Source organism: Rhinoderma darwinii, unplaced genomic scaffold (genome assembly GCF_050947455.1).
Source record: "Rhinoderma darwinii isolate aRhiDar2 unplaced genomic scaffold, aRhiDar2.hap1 Scaffold_500, whole genome shotgun sequence".
NCBI classification, from domain to species: domain Eukaryota; kingdom Metazoa; phylum Chordata; class Amphibia; order Anura; family Rhinodermatidae; genus Rhinoderma; species Rhinoderma darwinii.
The window spans coordinates 179,190-196,050 of NW_027464047.1; the positions used below are offsets into that span (position 1 = coordinate 179,190).

Genomic DNA, 16,861 nt, shown 5'->3' on the forward strand with positions numbered 1-16,861 from the left:
GCCGGCTGTTGCAGTGTTGCCCTCTCAGGCAACACTGAGTGACTGACTGAGCCTCACCGTCTTATATAAAGTTCAGACGGAACTTTGCACGTGTCATAGTGGAGCCCTCAGGATTCCAGAGCCAGCTTTCTGACATCATAATGGGGCCTCAGAGATAAAAGCCTGGGCCCAGGCAGTGTTGGTCAGTGCTGCTCAGCAGGCAGCACTGGACTAGACTGGATTACAGCTGATACAAGGTGTGAAGGAACAAGGGGTGGCTGTGGGCATGCACTTGCTGCCGCTGCCAGTGTTTATCTGCATGGCAGCAGGGCATTTGGGCGTTGCCAGGAAGGCGTTTTTATGTAGATTCCTCCTCTTTCAGCACTGCATTGTGGTGCAAGCAAAAGAAGCAAATCCTGTCTGGCTTCCTCTCCGGCCTTTATTCACCTCCCGTGTAGCTGTGAGTGTGTGAGCCTGCAGGGCCCCATGGAATTGCCTAGAAGTAGGCTGAATCGCTGCAAGGGCTGAACAGCAGTATCGGGCAGGCTCGGGCAACGCGCGGCCCGTTCGGGTTATCGCTTCTCGGCCTTTTGGCTAAGATCAAGTGTAGTATCTGTTCTTATCAGTTTAATATCTGATACGTCCCCTATCTGGGGACCATATATTAAATGGATTTTTAGAACAGGGAGATGGAAATAGAGCTTGCTCTGTCCACTCCACGCATTGACCTGGTATTGCAGTATTTCCAGGACCGGTGCACCCTTTCCTTATGTGTTGACTAAAAGCAGATTCCAAAAGTGTTTTTTGTCTTTGCTATTGTTTCTGTCTTTCTGAAGGGATCTCCCCTTTTAATCCCATTATTTCAACACCTGTTGGACAATGCATGAGTGATAATGAGCTCATTGATTAAATGCAATTAATGAATAGATTGCCACCTCTTGTTGTGTGTCGTCTGTGTTTCTGTGTTTCCGGCATTTCACATTGGAACACCTCATTCACCTTCCTTGTCTTCTCTCCGCCCTCCCTTTTAGGTAAGTTAAAGAGCTGCACCTGAGCCAGCCACTGATTGATTGATTGATTGATTGATTGATTGATTGATTGATTGATTGATTGATTGATGCAGCACAACAGTCAAATAGTGGAGTGGAGTAGGGGAACAGCAAACAGCCAATAAAGCAGCCCGCCCGCTCGCCTGCCCGCCACAATGGACCTACCTGTGTACACTAGATGGATGTGATGGAATGTACTGTCGTCCCTACATTTCAAGAAGAAGTAAGAATTGCAGTTGCAACAAAGCCTTGCTTGCCTACAAAGAGAGCAGCAATTTTGATTTATTACTATGTTACCTAGAAGAATAACAAACTGTGCAAGGATGGAGGTTGTAGGAGCAAGGAGAAGTTGTCTGTAAAGTTGGTGGATGCCTATTTTCCATTTTGCAGTCCCTTGTCTCCCTCTTGTGGCCTCCTGGAGGCAACTAGCTGTGCAAAAAAAAGACAGCCTGGCGGCCGGCTGTTGCAGTGTTGCCCTCTCAGGCAACACTGAGTGACTGACTGAGCCTCACCGTCTTATATAAAGTTCAGACGGAACTTTGCACGTGTCATAGTGGAGCCCTCAGGATTCCAGAGCCAGCTTTCTGACATCATAATGGGGCCTCAGAGATAAAAGCCTGGGCCCAGGCAGTGTTGGTCAGTGCTGCTCAGCAGGCAGCACTGGACTGGACTGGATTACAGCTGATACAAGGTGTGAAGGAACAAGGGGTGGCTGTGGGCATGCACTTGCTGCCGCTGCCAGTGTTTATCTGCATGGCAGCAGGGCATTTGGGCGTTGCCAGGAAGGCGTTTTTATGTAGATTCCTCCTCTTTCAGCACTGCATTGTGGTGCAAGCAAAAGAAGCAAATCCTGTCTGGCTTCCTCTCCGGCCTTTATTCACCTCCCGTGTAGCTGTGAGTGTGTGAGCCTGCAGGGCCCCATGGAATTGCCTAGAAGTAGGCTGAATCGCTGCAAGGGCTGAACAGCAGTATCGGGCAGGCTCGGGCAACGCGCGGCCCGTTCGGGTTATCGCTTCTCGGCCTTTTGGCTAAGATCAAGTGTAGTATCTGTTCTTATCAGTTTAATATCTGATACGTCCCCTATCTGGGGACCATATATTAAATGGATTTTTAGAACAGGGAGATGGAAATAGAGCTTGCTCTGTCCACTCCACGCATTGACCTGGTATTGCAGTATTTCCAGGACCGGTGCACCCTTTCCTTATGTGTTGACTAAAAGCAGATTCCAAAAGTGTTTTTTGTCTTTGCTATTGTTTCTGTCTTTCTGAAGGGATCTCCCCTTTTAATCCCATTATTTCAACACCTGTTGGACAATGCATGAGTGATAATGAGCTCATTGATTAAATGCAATTAATGAATAGATTGCCACCTCTTGTTGTGTGTCGTCTGTGTTTCTGTGTTTCCGGCATTTCACATTGGAACACCTCATTCACCTTCCTTGTCTTCTCTCCGCCCTCCCTTTTAGGTAAGTTAAAGAGCTGCACCTGAGCCAGCCACTGATTGATTGATTGATTGATTGATTGATTGATTGATTGATTGATTGATTGATTGATTGATGCAGCACAACAGTCAAATAGTGGAGTGGAGTAGGGGAACAGCAAACAGCCAATAAAGCAGCCCGCCCGCTCGCCTGCCCGCCACAATGGACCTACCTGTGTACACTAGATGGATGTGATGGAATGTACTGTCGTCCCTACATTTCAAGAAGAAGTAAGAATTGCAGTTGCAACAAAGCCTTGCTTGCCTACAAAGAGAGCAGCAATTTGGATTTGTTACTATGTTACCTAGAAGAATAACAAACTGTGCAAGGATGGAGGTTGTAGGAGCAAGGAGAAGTTGTCTGTAAAGTTGGTGGATGCCTATTTTCCATTTTGCAGTCCCTTGTCTCCCTCTTGTGGCCTCCTGGAGGCAACTAGCTGTGCAAAAAAAAGACAGCCTGGCGGCCGGCTGTTGCAGTGTTGCCCTCTCAGGCAACACTGAGTGACTGACTGAGCCTCACCGTCTTATATAAAGTTCAGACGGAACTTTGCACGTGTCATAGTGGAGCCCTCAGGATTCCAGAGCCAGCTTTCTGACATCATAATGGGGCCTCAGAGATAAAAGCCTGGGCCCAGGCAGTGTTGGTCAGTGCTGCTCAGCAGGCAGCACTGGACTGGACTGGATTACAGCTGATACAAGGTGTGAAGGAACAAGGGGTGGCTGTGGGCATGCACTTGCTGCCGCTGCCAGTGTTTATCTGCATGGCAGCAGGGCATTTGGGCGTTGCCAGGAAGGCGTTTTTATGTAGATTCCTCCTCTTTCAGCACTGCATTGTGGTGCAAGCAAAAGAAGCAAATCCTGTCTGGCTTCCTCTCCGGCCTTTATTCACCTCCCGTGTAGCTGTGAGTGTGTGAGCCTGCAGGGCCCCATGGAATTGCCTAGAAGTAGGCTGAATCGCTGCAAGGGCTGAACAGCAGTATCGGGCAGGCTCGGGCAACGCGCGGCCCGTTCGGGTTATCGCTTCTCGGCCTTTTGGCTAAGATCAAGTGTAGTATCTGTTCTTATCAGTTTAATATCTGATACGTCCCCTATCTGGGGACCATATATTAAATGGATTTTTAGAACAGGGAGATGGAAATAGAGCTTGCTCTGTCCACTCCACGCATTGACCTGGTATTGCAGTATTTCCAGGACCGGTGCACCCTTTCCTTATGTGTTGACTAAAAGCAGATTCCAAAAGTGTTTTTTGTCTTTGCTATTGTTTCTGTCTTTCTGAAGGGATCTCCCCTTTTAATCCCATTATTTCAACACCTGTTGGACAATGCATGAGTGATAATGAGCTCATTGATTAAATGCAATTAATGAATAGATTGCCACCTCTTGTTGTGTGTCGTCTGTGTTTCTGTGTTTCCGGCATTTCACATTGGAACACCTCATTCACCTTCCTTGTCTTCTCTCCGCCCTCCCTTTTAGGTAAGTTAAAGAGCTGCACCTGAGCCAGCCACTGATTGATTGATTGATTGATTGATTGATTGATTGATTGATTGATTGATTGATTGATTGATTGATTGATTGATGCAGCACAACAGTCAAATAGTGGAGTGGAGTAGGGGAACAGCAAACAGCCAATAAAGCAGCCCGCCCGCTCGCCTGCCCGCCACAATGGACCTACCTGTGTACACTAGATGGATGTGATGGAATGTACTGTCGTCCCTACATTTCAAGAAGAAGTAAGAATTGCAGTTGCAACAAAGCCTTGCTTGCCTACAAAGAGAGCAGCAATTTGGATTTGTTACTATGTTACCTAGAAGAATAACAAACTGTGCAAGGATGGAGGTTGTAGGAGCAAGGAGAAGTTGTCTGTAAAGTTGGTGGATGCCTATTTTCCATTTTGCAGTCCCTTGTCTCCCTCTTGTGGCCTCCTGGAGGCAACTAGCTGTGCAAAAAAAAGACAGCCTGGCGGCCGGCTGTTGCAGTGTTGCCCTCTCAGGCAACACTGAGTGACTGACTGAGCCTCACCGTCTTATATAAAGTTCAGACGGAACTTTGCACGTGTCATAGTGGAGCCCTCAGGATTCCAGAGCCAGCTTTCTGACATCATAATGGGGCCTCAGAGATAAAAGCCTGGGCCCAGGCAGTGTTGGTCAGTGCTGCTCAGCAGGCAGCACTGGACTGGACTGGATTACAGCTGATACAAGGTGTGAAGGAACAAGGGGTGGCTGTGGGCATGCACTTGCTGCCGCTGCCAGTGTTTATCTGCATGGCAGCAGGGCATTTGGGCGTTGCCAGGAAGGCGTTTTTATGTAGATTCCTCCTCTTTCAGCACTGCATTGTGGTGCAAGCAAAAGAAGCAAATCCTGTCTGGCTTCCTCTCCGGCCTTTATTCACCTCCCGTGTAGCTGTGAGTGTGTGAGCCTGCAGGGCCCCATGGAATTGCCTAGAAGTAGGCTGAATCGCTGCAAGGGCTGAACAGCAGTATCGGGCAGGCTCGGGCAACGCGCGGCCCGTTCGGGTTATCGCTTCTCGGCCTTTTGGCTAAGATCAAGTGTAGTATCTGTTCTTATCAGTTTAATATCTGATACGTCCCCTATCTGGGGACCATATATTAAATGGATTTTTAGAACAGGGAGATGGAAATAGAGCTTGCTCTGTCCACTCCACGCATTGACCTGGTATTGCAGTATTTCCAGGACCGGTGCACCCTTTCCTTATGTGTTGACTAAAAGCAGATTCCAAAAGTGTTTTTTGTCTTTGCTATTGTTTCTGTCTTTCTGAAGGGATCTCCCCTTTTAATCCCATTATTTCAACACCTGTTGGACAATGCATGAGTGATAATGAGCTCATTGATTAAATGCAATTAATGAATAGATTGCCACCTCTTGTTGTGTGTCGTCTGTGTTTCTGTGTTTCCGGCATTTCACATTGGAACACCTCATTCACCTTCCTTGTCTTCTCTCCGCCCTCCCTTTTAGGTAAGTTAAAGAGCTGCACCTGAGTCAGCCACTGATTGATTGATTGATTGATTGATTGATTGATTGATTGATTGATTGATTGATTGATTGATTGATGCAGCACAACAGTCAAATAGTGGAGTGGAGTAGGGGAACAGCAAACAGCCAATAAAGCAGCCCGCCCGCTCGCCTGCCCGCCACAATGGACCTACCTGTGTACACTAGATGGATGTGCTGGAATGTACTGTCGTCCCTACATTTCAAGAAGAAGTAAGAATTGCAGTTGCAACAAAGCCTTGCTTGCCTACAAAGAGAGCAGCAATTTGGATTTGTTACTATGTTACCTAGAAGAATAACAAACTGTGCAAGGATGGAGGTTGTAGGAGCAAGGAGAAGTTGTCTGTAAAGTTGGTGGATGCCTATTTTCCATTTTGCAGTCCCTTGTCTCCCTCTTGTGGCCTCCTGGAGGCAACTAGCTGTGCAAAAAAAAGACAGCCTGGCGGCCGGCTGTTGCAGTGTTGCCCTCTCAGGCAACACTGAGTGACTGACTGAGCCTCACCGTCTTATATAAAGTTCAGACGGAACTTTGCACGTGTCATAGTGGAGCCCTCAGGATTCCAGAGCCAGCTTTCTGACATCATAATGGGGCCTCAGAGATAAAAGCCTGGGCCCAGGCAGTGTTGGTCAGTGCTGCTCAGCAGGCAGCACTGGACTGGACTGGATTACAGCTGATACAAGGTGTGAAGGAACAAGGGGTGGCTGTGGGCATGCACTTGCTGCCGCTGCCAGTGTTTATCTGCATGGCAGCAGGGCATTTGGGCGTTGCCAGGAAGGCGTTTTTATGTAGATTCCTCCTCTTTCAGCACTGCATTGTGGTGCAAGCAAAAGAAGCAAATCCTGTCTGGCTTCCTCTCCGGCCTTTATTCACCTCCCGTGTAGCTGTGAGTGTGTGAGCCTGCAGGGCCCCATGGAATTGCCTAGAAGTAGGCTGAATCGCTGCAAGGGCTGAACAGCAGTATCGGGCAGGCTCGGGCAACGCGCGGCCCGTTCGGGTTATCGCTTCTCGGCCTTTTGGCTAAGATCAAGTGTAGTATCTGTTCTTATCAGTTTAATATCTGATACGTCCCCTATCTGGGGACCATATATTAAATGGATTTTTAGAACAGGGAGATGGAAATAGAGCTTGCTCTGTCCACTCCACGCATTGACCTGGTATTGCAGTATTTCCAGGACCGGTGCACCCTTTCCTTATGTGTTGACTAAAAGCAGATTCCAAAAGTGTTTTTTGTCTTTGCTATTGTTTCTGTCTTTCTGAAGGGATCTCCCCTTTTAATCCCATTATTTCAACACCTGTTGGACAATGCATGAGTGATAATGAGCTCATTGATTAAATGCAATTAATGAATAGATTGCCACCTCTTGTTGTGTGTCGTCTGTGTTTCTGTGTTTCCGGCATTTCACATTGGAACACCTCATTCACCTTCCTTGTCTTCTCTCCGCCCTCCCTTTTAGGTAAGTTAAAGAGCTGCACCTGAGCCAGCCACTGATTGATTGATTGATTGATTGATTGATTGTTTGATTGATTGATTGATTGATTGATTGATGCAGCACAACAGTCAAATAGTGGAGTGGAGTAGGGGAACAGCAAACAGCCAATAAAGCAGCCCGCCCGCTCGCCTGCCCGCCACAATGGACCTACCTGTGTACACTAGATGGATGTGATGGAATGTACTGTCGTCCCTACATTTCAAGAAGAAGTAAGAATTGCAGTTGCAACAAAGCCTTGCTTGCCTACAAAGAGAGCAGCAATTTGGATTTGTTACTATGTTACCTAGAAGAATAACAAACTGTGCAAGGATGGAGGTTGTAGGAGCAAGGAGAAGTTGTCTGTAAAGTTGGTGGATGCCTATTTTCCATTTTGCAGTCCCTTGTCTCCCTCTTGTGGCCTCCTGGAGGCAACTAGCTGTGCAAAAAAAAGACAGCCTGGCGGCCGGCTGTTGCAGTGTTGCCCTCTCAGGCAACACTGAGTGACTGACTGAGCCTCACCGTCTTATATAAAGTTCAGACGGAACTTTGCACGTGTCATAGTGGAGCCCTCAGGATTCCAGAGCCAGCTTTCTGACATCATAATGGGGCCTCAGAGATAAAAGCCTGGGCCCAGGCAGTGTTGGTCAGTGCTGCTCAGCAGGCAGCACTGGACTGGACTGGATTACAGCTGATACAAGGTGTGAAGGAACAAGGGGTGGCTGTGGGCATGCACTTGCTGCCGCTGCCAGTGTTTATCTGCATGGCAGCAGGGCATTTGGGCGTTGCCAGGAAGGCGTTTTTATGTAGATTCCTCCTCTTTCAGCACTGCATTGTGGTGCAAGCAAAAGAAGCAAATCCTGTCTGGCTTCCTCTCCGGCCTTTATTCACCTCCCGTGTAGCTGTGAGTGTGTGAGCCTGCAGGGCCCCATGGAATTGCCTAGAAGTAGGCTGAATCGCTGCAAGGGCTGAACAGCAGTATCGGGCAGGCTCGGGCAACGCGCGGCCCGTTCGGGTTATCGCTTCTCGGCCTTTTGGCTAAGATCAAGTGTAGTATCTGTTCTTATCAGTTTAATATCTGATACGTCCCCTATCTGGGGACCATATATTAAATGGATTTTTAGAACAGGGAGATGGAAATAGAGCTTGCTCTGTCCACTCCACGCATTGACCTGGTATTGCAGTATTTCCAGGACCGGTGCACCCTTTCCTTATGTGTTGACTAAAAGCAGATTCCAAAAGTGTTTTTTGTCTTTGCTATTGTTTCTGTCTTTCTGAAGGGATCTCCCCTTTTAATCCCATTATTTCAACACCTGTTGGACAATGCATGAGTGATAATGAGCTCATTGATTAAATGCAATTAATGAATAGATTGCCACCTCTTGTTGTGTGTCGTCTGTGTTTCTGTGTTTCCGGCATTTCACATTGGAACACCTCATTCACCTTCCTTGTCTTCTCTCCGCCCTCCCTTTTAGGTAAGTTAAAGAGCTGCACCTGAGCCAGCCACTGATTGATTGATTGATTGATTGATTGATTGATTGATTGATTGATTGATGCAGCACAACAGTCAAATAGTGGAGTGGAGTAGGGGAACAGCAAACAGCCAATAAAGCAGCCCGCCCGCTCGCCTGCCCGCCACAATGGACCTACCTGTGTACACTAGATGGATGTGATGGAATGTACTGTCGTCCCTACATTTCAAGAAGAAGTAAGAATTGCAGTTGCAACAAAGCCTTGCTTGCAAAGAGAGCAGCAATTTGGATTTATTACTATGTTACCTAGAAGAATAACAAACTGTGCAAGGATGGAGGTTGTAGGAGCAAGGAGAAGTTGTCTGTAAAGTTGGTGGATGCCTATTTTCCATTTTGCAGTCCCTTGTCTCCCTCTTGTGGCCTCCTGGAGGCAACTAGCTGTGCAAAAAAAAGACAGCCTGGCTGCCGGCTGTTGCAGTGTTGCCCTCTCAGGCAACACTGAGTGACTGACTGAGCCTCACCGTCTTATATAAAGTTCAGACGGAACTTTGCACGTGTCATAGTGGAGCCCTCAGGATTCCAGAGCCAGCTTTCTGACATCATAATGGGGCCTCAGAGATAAAAGCCTGGGCCCAGGCAGTGTTGGTCAGTGCTGCTCAGCAGGCAGCACTGGACTGGACTGGATTACAGCTGATACAAGGTGTGAAGGAACAAGGGGTGGCTGTGGGCATGCACTTGCTGCCGCTGCCAGTGTTTATCTGCATGGCAGCAGGGCATTTGGGCGTTGCCAGGAAGGCGTTTTTATGTAGATTCCTCCTCTTTCAGCACTGCATTGTGGTGCAAGCAAAAGAAGCAAATCCTGTCTGGCTTCCTCTCCGGCCTTTATTCACCTCCCGTGTAGCTGTGAGTGTGTGAGCCTGCAGGGCCCCATGGAATTGCCTAGAAGTAGGCTGAATCGCTGCAAGGGCTGAACAGCAGTATCGGGCAGGCTCGGGCAACGCGCGGCCCGTTCGGGTTATCGCTTCTCGGCCTTTTGGCTAAGATCAAGTGTAGTATCTGTTCTTATCAGTTTAATATCTGATACGTCCCCTATCTGGGGACCATATATTAAATGGATTTTTAGAACAGGGAGATGGAAATAGAGCTTGCTCTGTCCACTCCACGCATTGACCTGGTATTGCAGTATTTCCAGGACCGGTGCACCCTTTCCTTATGTGTTGACTAAAAGCAGATTCCAAAAGTGTTTTTTGTCTTTGCTATTGTTTCTGTCTTTCTGAAGGGATCTCCCCTTTTAATCCCATTATTTCAACACCTGTTGGACAATGCATGAGTGATAATGAGCTCATTGATTAAATGCAATTAATGAATAGATTGCCACCTCTTGTTGTGTGTCGTCTGTGTTTCTGTGTTTCCGGCATTTCACATTGGAACACCTCATTCACCTTCCTTGTCTTCTCTCCGCCCTCCCTTTTAGGTAAGTTAAAGAGCTGCACCTGAGCCAGCCACTGATTGATTGATTGATTGATTGATTGATTGATTGATTGATTGATTGATTGATTGATTGATTGATTGATTGATTGATGCAGCACAACAGTCAAATAGTGGAGTGGAGTAGGGGAACAGCAAACAGCCAATAAAGCAGCCCGCCCGCTCGCCTGCCCGCCACAATGGACCTACCTGTGTACACTAGATGGATGTGATGGAATGTACTGTCGTCCCTACATTTCAAGAAGAAGTAAGAATTGCAGTTGCAACAAAGCCTTGCTTGCCTACAAAGAGAGCAGCAATTTGGATTTGTTACTATGTTACCTAGAAGAATAACAAACTGTGCAAGGATGGAGGTTGTAGGAGCAAGGAGAAGTTGTCTGTAAAGTTGGTGGATGCCTATTTTCCATTTTGCAGTCCCTTGTCTCCCTCTTGTGGCCTCCTGGAGGCAACTAGCTGTGCAAAAAAAAGACAGCCTGGCGGCCGGCTGTTGCAGTGTTGCCCTCTCAGGCAACACTGAGTGACTGACTGAGCCTCACCGTCTTATATAAAGTTCAGACGGAACTTTGCACGTGTCATAGTGGAGCCCTCAGGATTCCAGAGCCAGCTTTCTGACATCATAATGGGGCCTCAGAGATAAAAGCCTGGGCCCAGGCAGTGTTGGTCAGTGCTGCTCAGCAGGCAGCACTGGACTGGACTGGATTACAGCTGATACAAGGTGTGAAGGAACAAGGGGTGGCTGTGGGCATGCACTTGCTGCCGCTGCCAGTGTTTATCTGCATGGCAGCAGGGCATTTGGGCGTTGCCAGGAAGGCGTTTTTATGTAGATTCCTCCTCTTTCAGCACTGCATTGTGGTGCAAGCAAAAGAAGCAAATCCTGTCTGGCTTCCTCTCCGGCCTTTATTCACCTCCCGTGTAGCTGTGAGTGTGTGAGCCTGCAGGGCCCCATGGAATTGCCTAGAAGTAGGCTGAATCGCTGCAAGGGCTGAACAGCAGTATCGGGCAGGCTCGGGCAACGCGCGGCCCGTTCGGGTTATCGCTTCTCGGCCTTTTGGCTAAGATCAAGTGTAGTATCTGTTCTTATCAGTTTAATATCTGATACGTCCCCTATCTGGGGACCATATATTAAATGGATTTTTAGAACAGGGAGATGGAAATAGAGCTTGCTCTGTCCACTCCACGCATTGACCTGGTATTGCAGTATTTCCAGGACCGGTGCACCCTTTCCTTATGTGTTGACTAAAAGCAGATTCCAAAAGTGTTTTTTGTCTTTGCTATTGTTTCTGTCTTTCTGAAGGGATCTCCCCTTTTAATCCCATTATTTCAACACCTGTTGGACAATGCATGAGTGATAATGAGCTCATTGATTAAATGCAATTAATGAATAGATTGCCACCTCTTGTTGTGTGTCGTCTGTGTTTCTGTGTTTCCGGCATTTCACATTGGAACACCTCATTCACCTTCCTTGTCTTCTCTCCGCCCTCCCTTTTAGGTAAGTTAAAGAGCTGCACCTGAGCCAGCCACTGATTGATTGATTGATTGATTGATTGATTGATTGATTGATTGATTGATTGATTGATTGATGCAGCACAACAGTCAAATAGTGGAGTGGAGTAGGGGAACAGCAAACAGCCAATAAAGCAGCCCGCCCGCTCGCCTGCCCGCCACAATGGACCTACCTGTGTACACTAGATGGATGTGATGGAATGTACTGTCGTCCCTACATTTCAAGAAGAAGTAAGAATTGCAGTTGCAACAAAGCCTTGCTTGCCTACAAAGAGAGCAGCAATTTGGATTTGTTACTATGTTACCTAGAAGAATAACAAACTGTGCAAGGATGGAGGTTGTAGGAGCAAGGAGAAGTTGTCTGTAAAGTTGGTGGATGCCTATTTTCCATTTTGCAGTCCCTTGTCTCCCTCTTGTGGCCTCCTGGAGGCAACTAGCTGTGCAAAAAAAAGACAGCCTGGCGGCCGGCTGTTGCAGTGTTGCCCTCTCAGGCAACACTGAGTGACTGACTGAGCCTCACCGTCTTATATAAAGTTCAGACGGAACTTTGCACGTGTCATAGTGGAGCCCTCAGGATTCCAGAGCCAGCTTTCTGACATCATAATGGGGCCTCAGAGATAAAAGCCTGGGCCCAGGCAGTGTTGGTCAGTGCTGCTCAGCAGGCAGCACTGGACTGGACTGGATTACAGCTGATACAAGGTGTGAAGGAACAAGGGGTGGCTGTGGGCATGCACTTGCTGCCGCTGCCAGTGTTTATCTGCATGGCAGCAGGGCATTTGGGCGTTGCCAGGAAGGCGTTTTTATGTAGATTCCTCCTCTTTCAGCACTGCATTGTGGTGCAAGCAAAAGAAGCAAATCCTGTCTGGCTTCCTCTCCGGCCTTTATTCACCTCCCGTGTAGCTGTGAGTGTGTGATCCTGCAGGGCCCCATGGAATTGCCTAGAAGTAGGCTGAATCGCTGCAAGGGCTGAACAGCAGTATCGGGCAGGCTCGGGCAACGCGCGGCCCGTTCGGGTTATCGCTTCTCGGCCTTTTGGCTAAGATCAAGTGTAGTATCTGTTCTTATCAGTTTAATATCTGATACGTCCCCTATCTGGGGACCATATATTAAATGGATTTTTAGAACAGGGAGATGGAAATAGAGCTTGCTCTGTCCACTCCACGCATTGACCTGGTATTGCAGTATTTCCAGGACCGGTGCACCCTTTCCTTATGTGTTGACTAAAAGCAGATTCCAAAAGTGTTTTTTGTCTTTGCTATTGTTTCTGTCTTTCTGAAGGGATCTCCCCTTTTAATCCCATTATTTCAACACCTGTTGGACAATGCATGAGTGATAATGAGCTCATTGATTAAATGCAATTAATGAATAGATTGCCACCTCTTGTTGTGTGTCGTCTGTGTTTCTGTGTTTCCGGCATTTCACATTGGAACACCTCATTCACCTTCCTTGTCTTCTCTCCGCCCTCCCTTTTAGGTAAGTTAAAGAGCTGCACCTGAGCCAGCCACTGATTGATTGATTGATTGATTGATTGATTGATTGATTGATTGATTGATTGATTGATTGATTGATTGATGCAGCACAACAGTCAAATAGTGGAGTGGAGTAGGGGAACAGCAAACAGCCAATAAAGCAGCCCGCCCGCTCGCCTGCCCGCCACAATGGACCTACCTGTGTACACTAGATGGATGTGATGGAATGTACTGTCGTCCCTACATTTCAAGAAGAAGTAAGAATTGCAGTTGCAACAAAGCCTTGCTTGCCTACAAAGAGAGCAGCAATTTGGATTTGTTACTATGTTACCTAGAAGAATAACAAACTGTGCAAGGATGGAGGTTGTAGGAGCAAGGAGAAGTTGTCTGTAAAGTTGGTGGATGCCTATTTTCCATTTTGCAGTCCCTTGTCTCCCTCTTGTGGCCTCCTGGAGGCAACTAGCTGTGCAAAAAAAAGACAGCCTGGCGGCCGGCTGTTGCAGTGTTGCCCTCTCAGGCAACACTGAGTGACTGACTGAGCCTCACCGTCTTATATAAAGTTCAGACGGAACTTTGCACGTGTCATAGTGGAGCCCTCAGGATTCCAGAGCCAGCTTTCTGACATCATAATGGGGCCTCAGAGATAAAAGCCTGGGCCCAGGCAGTGTTGGTCAGTGCTGCTCAGCAGGCAGCACTGGACTGGACTGGATTACAGCTGATACAAGGTGTGAAGGAACAAGGGGTGGCTGTGGGCATGCACTTGCTGCCGCTGCCAGTGTTTATCTGCATGGCAGCAGGGCATTTGGGCGTTGCCAGGAAGGCGTTTTTATGTAGATTCCTCCTCTTTCAGCACTGCATTGTGGTGCAAGCAAAAGAAGCAAATCCTGTCTGGCTTCCTCTCCGGCCTTTATTCACCTCCCGTGTAGCTGTGAGTGTGTGAGCCTGCAGGGCCCCATGGAATTGCCTAGAAGTAGGCTGAATCGCTGCAAGGGCTGAACAGCAGTATCGGGCAGGCTCGGGCAACGCGCGGCCCGTTCGGGTTATCGCTTCTCGGCCTTTTGGCTAAGATCAAGTGTAGTATCTGTTCTTATCAGTTTAATATCTGATACGTCCCCTATCTGGGGACCATATATTAAATGGATTTTTAGAACAGGGAGATGGAAATAGAGCTTGCTCTGTCCACTCCACGCATTGACCTGGTATTGCAGTATTTCCAGGACCGGTGCACCCTTTCCTTATGTGTTGACTAAAAGCAGATTCCAAAAGTGTTTTTTGTCTTTGCTATTGTTTCTGTCTTTCTGAAGGGATCTCCCCTTTTAATCCCATTATTTCAACACCTGTTGGACAATGCATGAGTGATAATGAGCTCATTGATTAAATGCAATTAATGAATAGATTGCCACCTCTTGTTGTGTGTCGTCTGTGTTTCTGTGTTTCCGGCATTTCACATTGGAACACCTCATTCACCTTCCTTGTCTTCTCTCCGCCCTCCCTTTTAGGTAAGTTAAAGAGCTGCACCTGAGCCAGCCACTGATTGATTGATTGATTGATTGATTGATTGATTGATTGATTGATTGATGCAGCACAACAGTCAAATAGTGGAGTGGAGTAGGGGAACAGCAAACAGCCAATAAAGCAGCCCGCCCGCTCGCCTGCCCGCCACAATGGACCTACCTGTGTACGCTAGATGGATGTGATGGAATGTACTGTCGTCCCTACATTTCAAGAAGAAGTAAGAATTGCAGTTGCAACAAAGCCTTGCTTGCCTACAAAGAGAGCAGCAATTTGGATTTGTTACTATGTTACCTAGAAGAATAACAAACTGTGCAAGGATGGAGGTTGTAGGAGCAAGGAGAAGTTGTCTGTAAAGTTGGTGGATGCCTATTTTCCATTTTGCAGTCCCTTGTCTCCCTCTTGTGGCCTCCTGGAGGCAACTAGCTGTGCAAAAAAAAGACAGCCTGGCGGCCGGCTGTTGCAGTGTTGCCCTCTCAGGCAACACTGAGTGACTGACTGAGCCTCACCGTCTTATATAAAGTTCAGACGGAACTTTGCACGTGTCATAGTGGAGCCCTCAGGATTCCAGAGCCAGCTTTCTGACATCATAATGGGGCCTCAGAGATAAAAGCCTGGGCCCAGGCAGTGTTGGTCAGTGCTGCTCAGCAGGCAGCACTGGACTGGACTGGATTACAGCTGATACAAGGTGTGAAGGAACAAGGGGTGGCTGTGGGCATGCACTTGCTGCCGCTGCCAGTGTTTATCTGCATGGCAGCAGGGCATTTGGGCGTTGCCAGGAAGGCGTTTTTATGTAGATTCCTCCTCTTTCAGCACTGCATTGTGGTGCAAGCAAAAGAAGCAAATCCTGTCTGGCTTCCTCTCCGGCCTTTATTCACCTCCCGTGTAGCTGTGAGTGTGTGAGCCTGCAGGGCCCCATGGAATTGCCTAGAAGTAGGCTGAATCGCTGCAAGGGCTGAACAGCAGTATCGGGCAGGCTCGGGCAACGCGCGGCCCGTTCGGGTTATCGCTTCTCGGCCTTTTGGCCAAGATCAAGTGTAGTATCTGTTCTTATCAGTTTAATATCTGATACGTCCCCTATCTGGGGACCATATATTAAATGGATTTTTAGAACAGGGAGATGGAAATAGAGCTTGCTCTGTCCACTCCACGCATTGACCTGGTATTGCAGTATTTCCAGGACCGGTGCACCCTTTCCTTATGTGTTGACTAAAAGCAGATTCCAAAAGTGTTTTTTGTCTTTGCTATTGTTTCTGTCTTTCTGAAGGGATCTCCCCTTTTAATCCCATTATTTCAACACCTGTTGGACAATGCATGAGTGATAATGAGCTTATTGATTAAATGCAATTAATGAATAGATTGCCACCTCTTGTTGTGTGTCGTCTGTGTTTCTGTGTTTCCGGCATTTCACATTGGAACACCTCATTCACCTTCCTTGTCTTCTCTCCGCCCTCCCTTTTAGGTAAGTTAAAGAGCTGCACCTGAGCCAGCCACTGATTGATTGATTGATTGATTGATTGATTGATTGATTGATGCAGCACAACAGTCAAATAGTGGAGTGGAGTAGGGGAACAGCAAACAGCCAATAAAGCAGCCCGCCCGCTCGCCTGCCCGCCACAATGGACCTACCTGTGTACACTAGATGGATGTGATGGAATGTACTGTCGTCCCTACATTTCAAGAAGAAGTAAGAATTGCAGTTGCAACAAAGCCTTGCTTGCCTACAAAGAGAGCAGCAATTTGGATTTGTTACTATGTTACCTAGAAGAATAACAAACTGTGCAAGGATGGAGGTTGTAGGAGCAAGGAGAAGTTGTCTGTAAAGTTGGTGGATGCCTATTTTCCATTTTGCAGTCCCTTGTCTCCCTCTTGTGGCCTCCTGGAGGCAACTAGCTGTGCAAAAAAAAGACAGCCTGGCGGCCGGCTGTTGCAGTGTTGCCCTCTCAGGCAACACTGAGTGACTGACTGAGCCTCACCGTCTTATATAAAGTTCAGACGGAACTTTGCACGTGTCATAGTGGAGCCCTCAGGATTCCAGAGCCAGCTTTCTGACATCATAATGGGGCCTCAGAGATAAAAGCCTGGGCCCAGGCAGTGTTGGTCAGTGCTGCTCAGCAGGCAGCACTGGACTGGACTGGATTACAGCTGATACAAGGTGTGAAGGAACAAGGGGTGGCTGTGGGCATGCACTTGCTGCCGCTGCCAGTGTTTATCTGCATGGCAGCAGGGCATTTGGGCGTTGCCAGGAAGGCGTTTTTATGTAGATTCCTCCTCTTTCAGCACTGCATTGTGGTGCAAGCAAAAGAAGCAAATCCTGTCTGGCTTCCTCTCCGGCCTTTATTCACCTCCCGTGTAGCTGTGAGTGTGTGAGCCTGCAGGGCCCCATGGAATTGCCTAGAAGTAGGCTGAATCGCTGCAAGGGCTGAACAGCAGTA

At 47.8% G+C, this 16,861-nt stretch overlaps 11 non-coding genes across 11 annotated transcripts; all 11 read left to right on the forward strand.

Moving 5' to 3' along the window:
- The first annotated feature begins 553 nt into the window (after positions 1-553).
- Positions 554-744, forward strand: LOC142720603 (U2 spliceosomal RNA). Its single transcript, XR_012873380.1, has one exon. It is a non-coding gene; the product is annotated as a U2 spliceosomal RNA (small nuclear RNA).
- A 1,292-nt stretch (positions 745-2,036) lies between these two features.
- On the forward strand, positions 2,037-2,227 carry LOC142720605 (U2 spliceosomal RNA). The gene has a single exon (XR_012873381.1). It is a non-coding gene; the product is annotated as a U2 spliceosomal RNA (small nuclear RNA).
- A 1,296-nt stretch (positions 2,228-3,523) lies between these two features.
- Positions 3,524-3,714, forward strand: LOC142720606 (U2 spliceosomal RNA). The gene has a single exon (XR_012873382.1). It is a non-coding gene; the product is annotated as a U2 spliceosomal RNA (small nuclear RNA).
- A 1,308-nt stretch (positions 3,715-5,022) lies between these two features.
- LOC142720607 (U2 spliceosomal RNA) lies at positions 5,023-5,213 on the forward strand. The gene has a single exon (XR_012873383.1). It is a non-coding gene; the product is annotated as a U2 spliceosomal RNA (small nuclear RNA).
- A 1,300-nt stretch (positions 5,214-6,513) lies between these two features.
- On the forward strand, positions 6,514-6,704 carry LOC142720608 (U2 spliceosomal RNA). The gene has a single exon (XR_012873384.1). It is a non-coding gene; the product is annotated as a U2 spliceosomal RNA (small nuclear RNA).
- A 1,296-nt stretch (positions 6,705-8,000) lies between these two features.
- Positions 8,001-8,191, forward strand: LOC142720609 (U2 spliceosomal RNA). Its single transcript, XR_012873385.1, has one exon. It is a non-coding gene; the product is annotated as a U2 spliceosomal RNA (small nuclear RNA).
- A 1,280-nt stretch (positions 8,192-9,471) lies between these two features.
- On the forward strand, positions 9,472-9,662 carry LOC142720611 (U2 spliceosomal RNA). Its single transcript, XR_012873388.1, has one exon. It is a non-coding gene; the product is annotated as a U2 spliceosomal RNA (small nuclear RNA).
- A 1,312-nt stretch (positions 9,663-10,974) lies between these two features.
- On the forward strand, positions 10,975-11,165 carry LOC142720612 (U2 spliceosomal RNA). The gene has a single exon (XR_012873389.1). It is a non-coding gene; the product is annotated as a U2 spliceosomal RNA (small nuclear RNA).
- A 1,296-nt stretch (positions 11,166-12,461) lies between these two features.
- On the forward strand, positions 12,462-12,652 carry LOC142720613 (U2 spliceosomal RNA). The gene has a single exon (XR_012873390.1). It is a non-coding gene; the product is annotated as a U2 spliceosomal RNA (small nuclear RNA).
- Positions 12,653-13,956: 1,304 nt separating this feature from the next.
- On the forward strand, positions 13,957-14,147 carry LOC142720614 (U2 spliceosomal RNA). The gene has a single exon (XR_012873391.1). It is a non-coding gene; the product is annotated as a U2 spliceosomal RNA (small nuclear RNA).
- Positions 14,148-15,431: 1,284 nt separating this feature from the next.
- On the forward strand, positions 15,432-15,622 carry LOC142720661 (U2 spliceosomal RNA). The gene has a single exon (XR_012873437.1). It is a non-coding gene; the product is annotated as a U2 spliceosomal RNA (small nuclear RNA).
- The last annotated feature ends 1,239 nt before the right edge of the window (positions 15,623-16,861 follow it).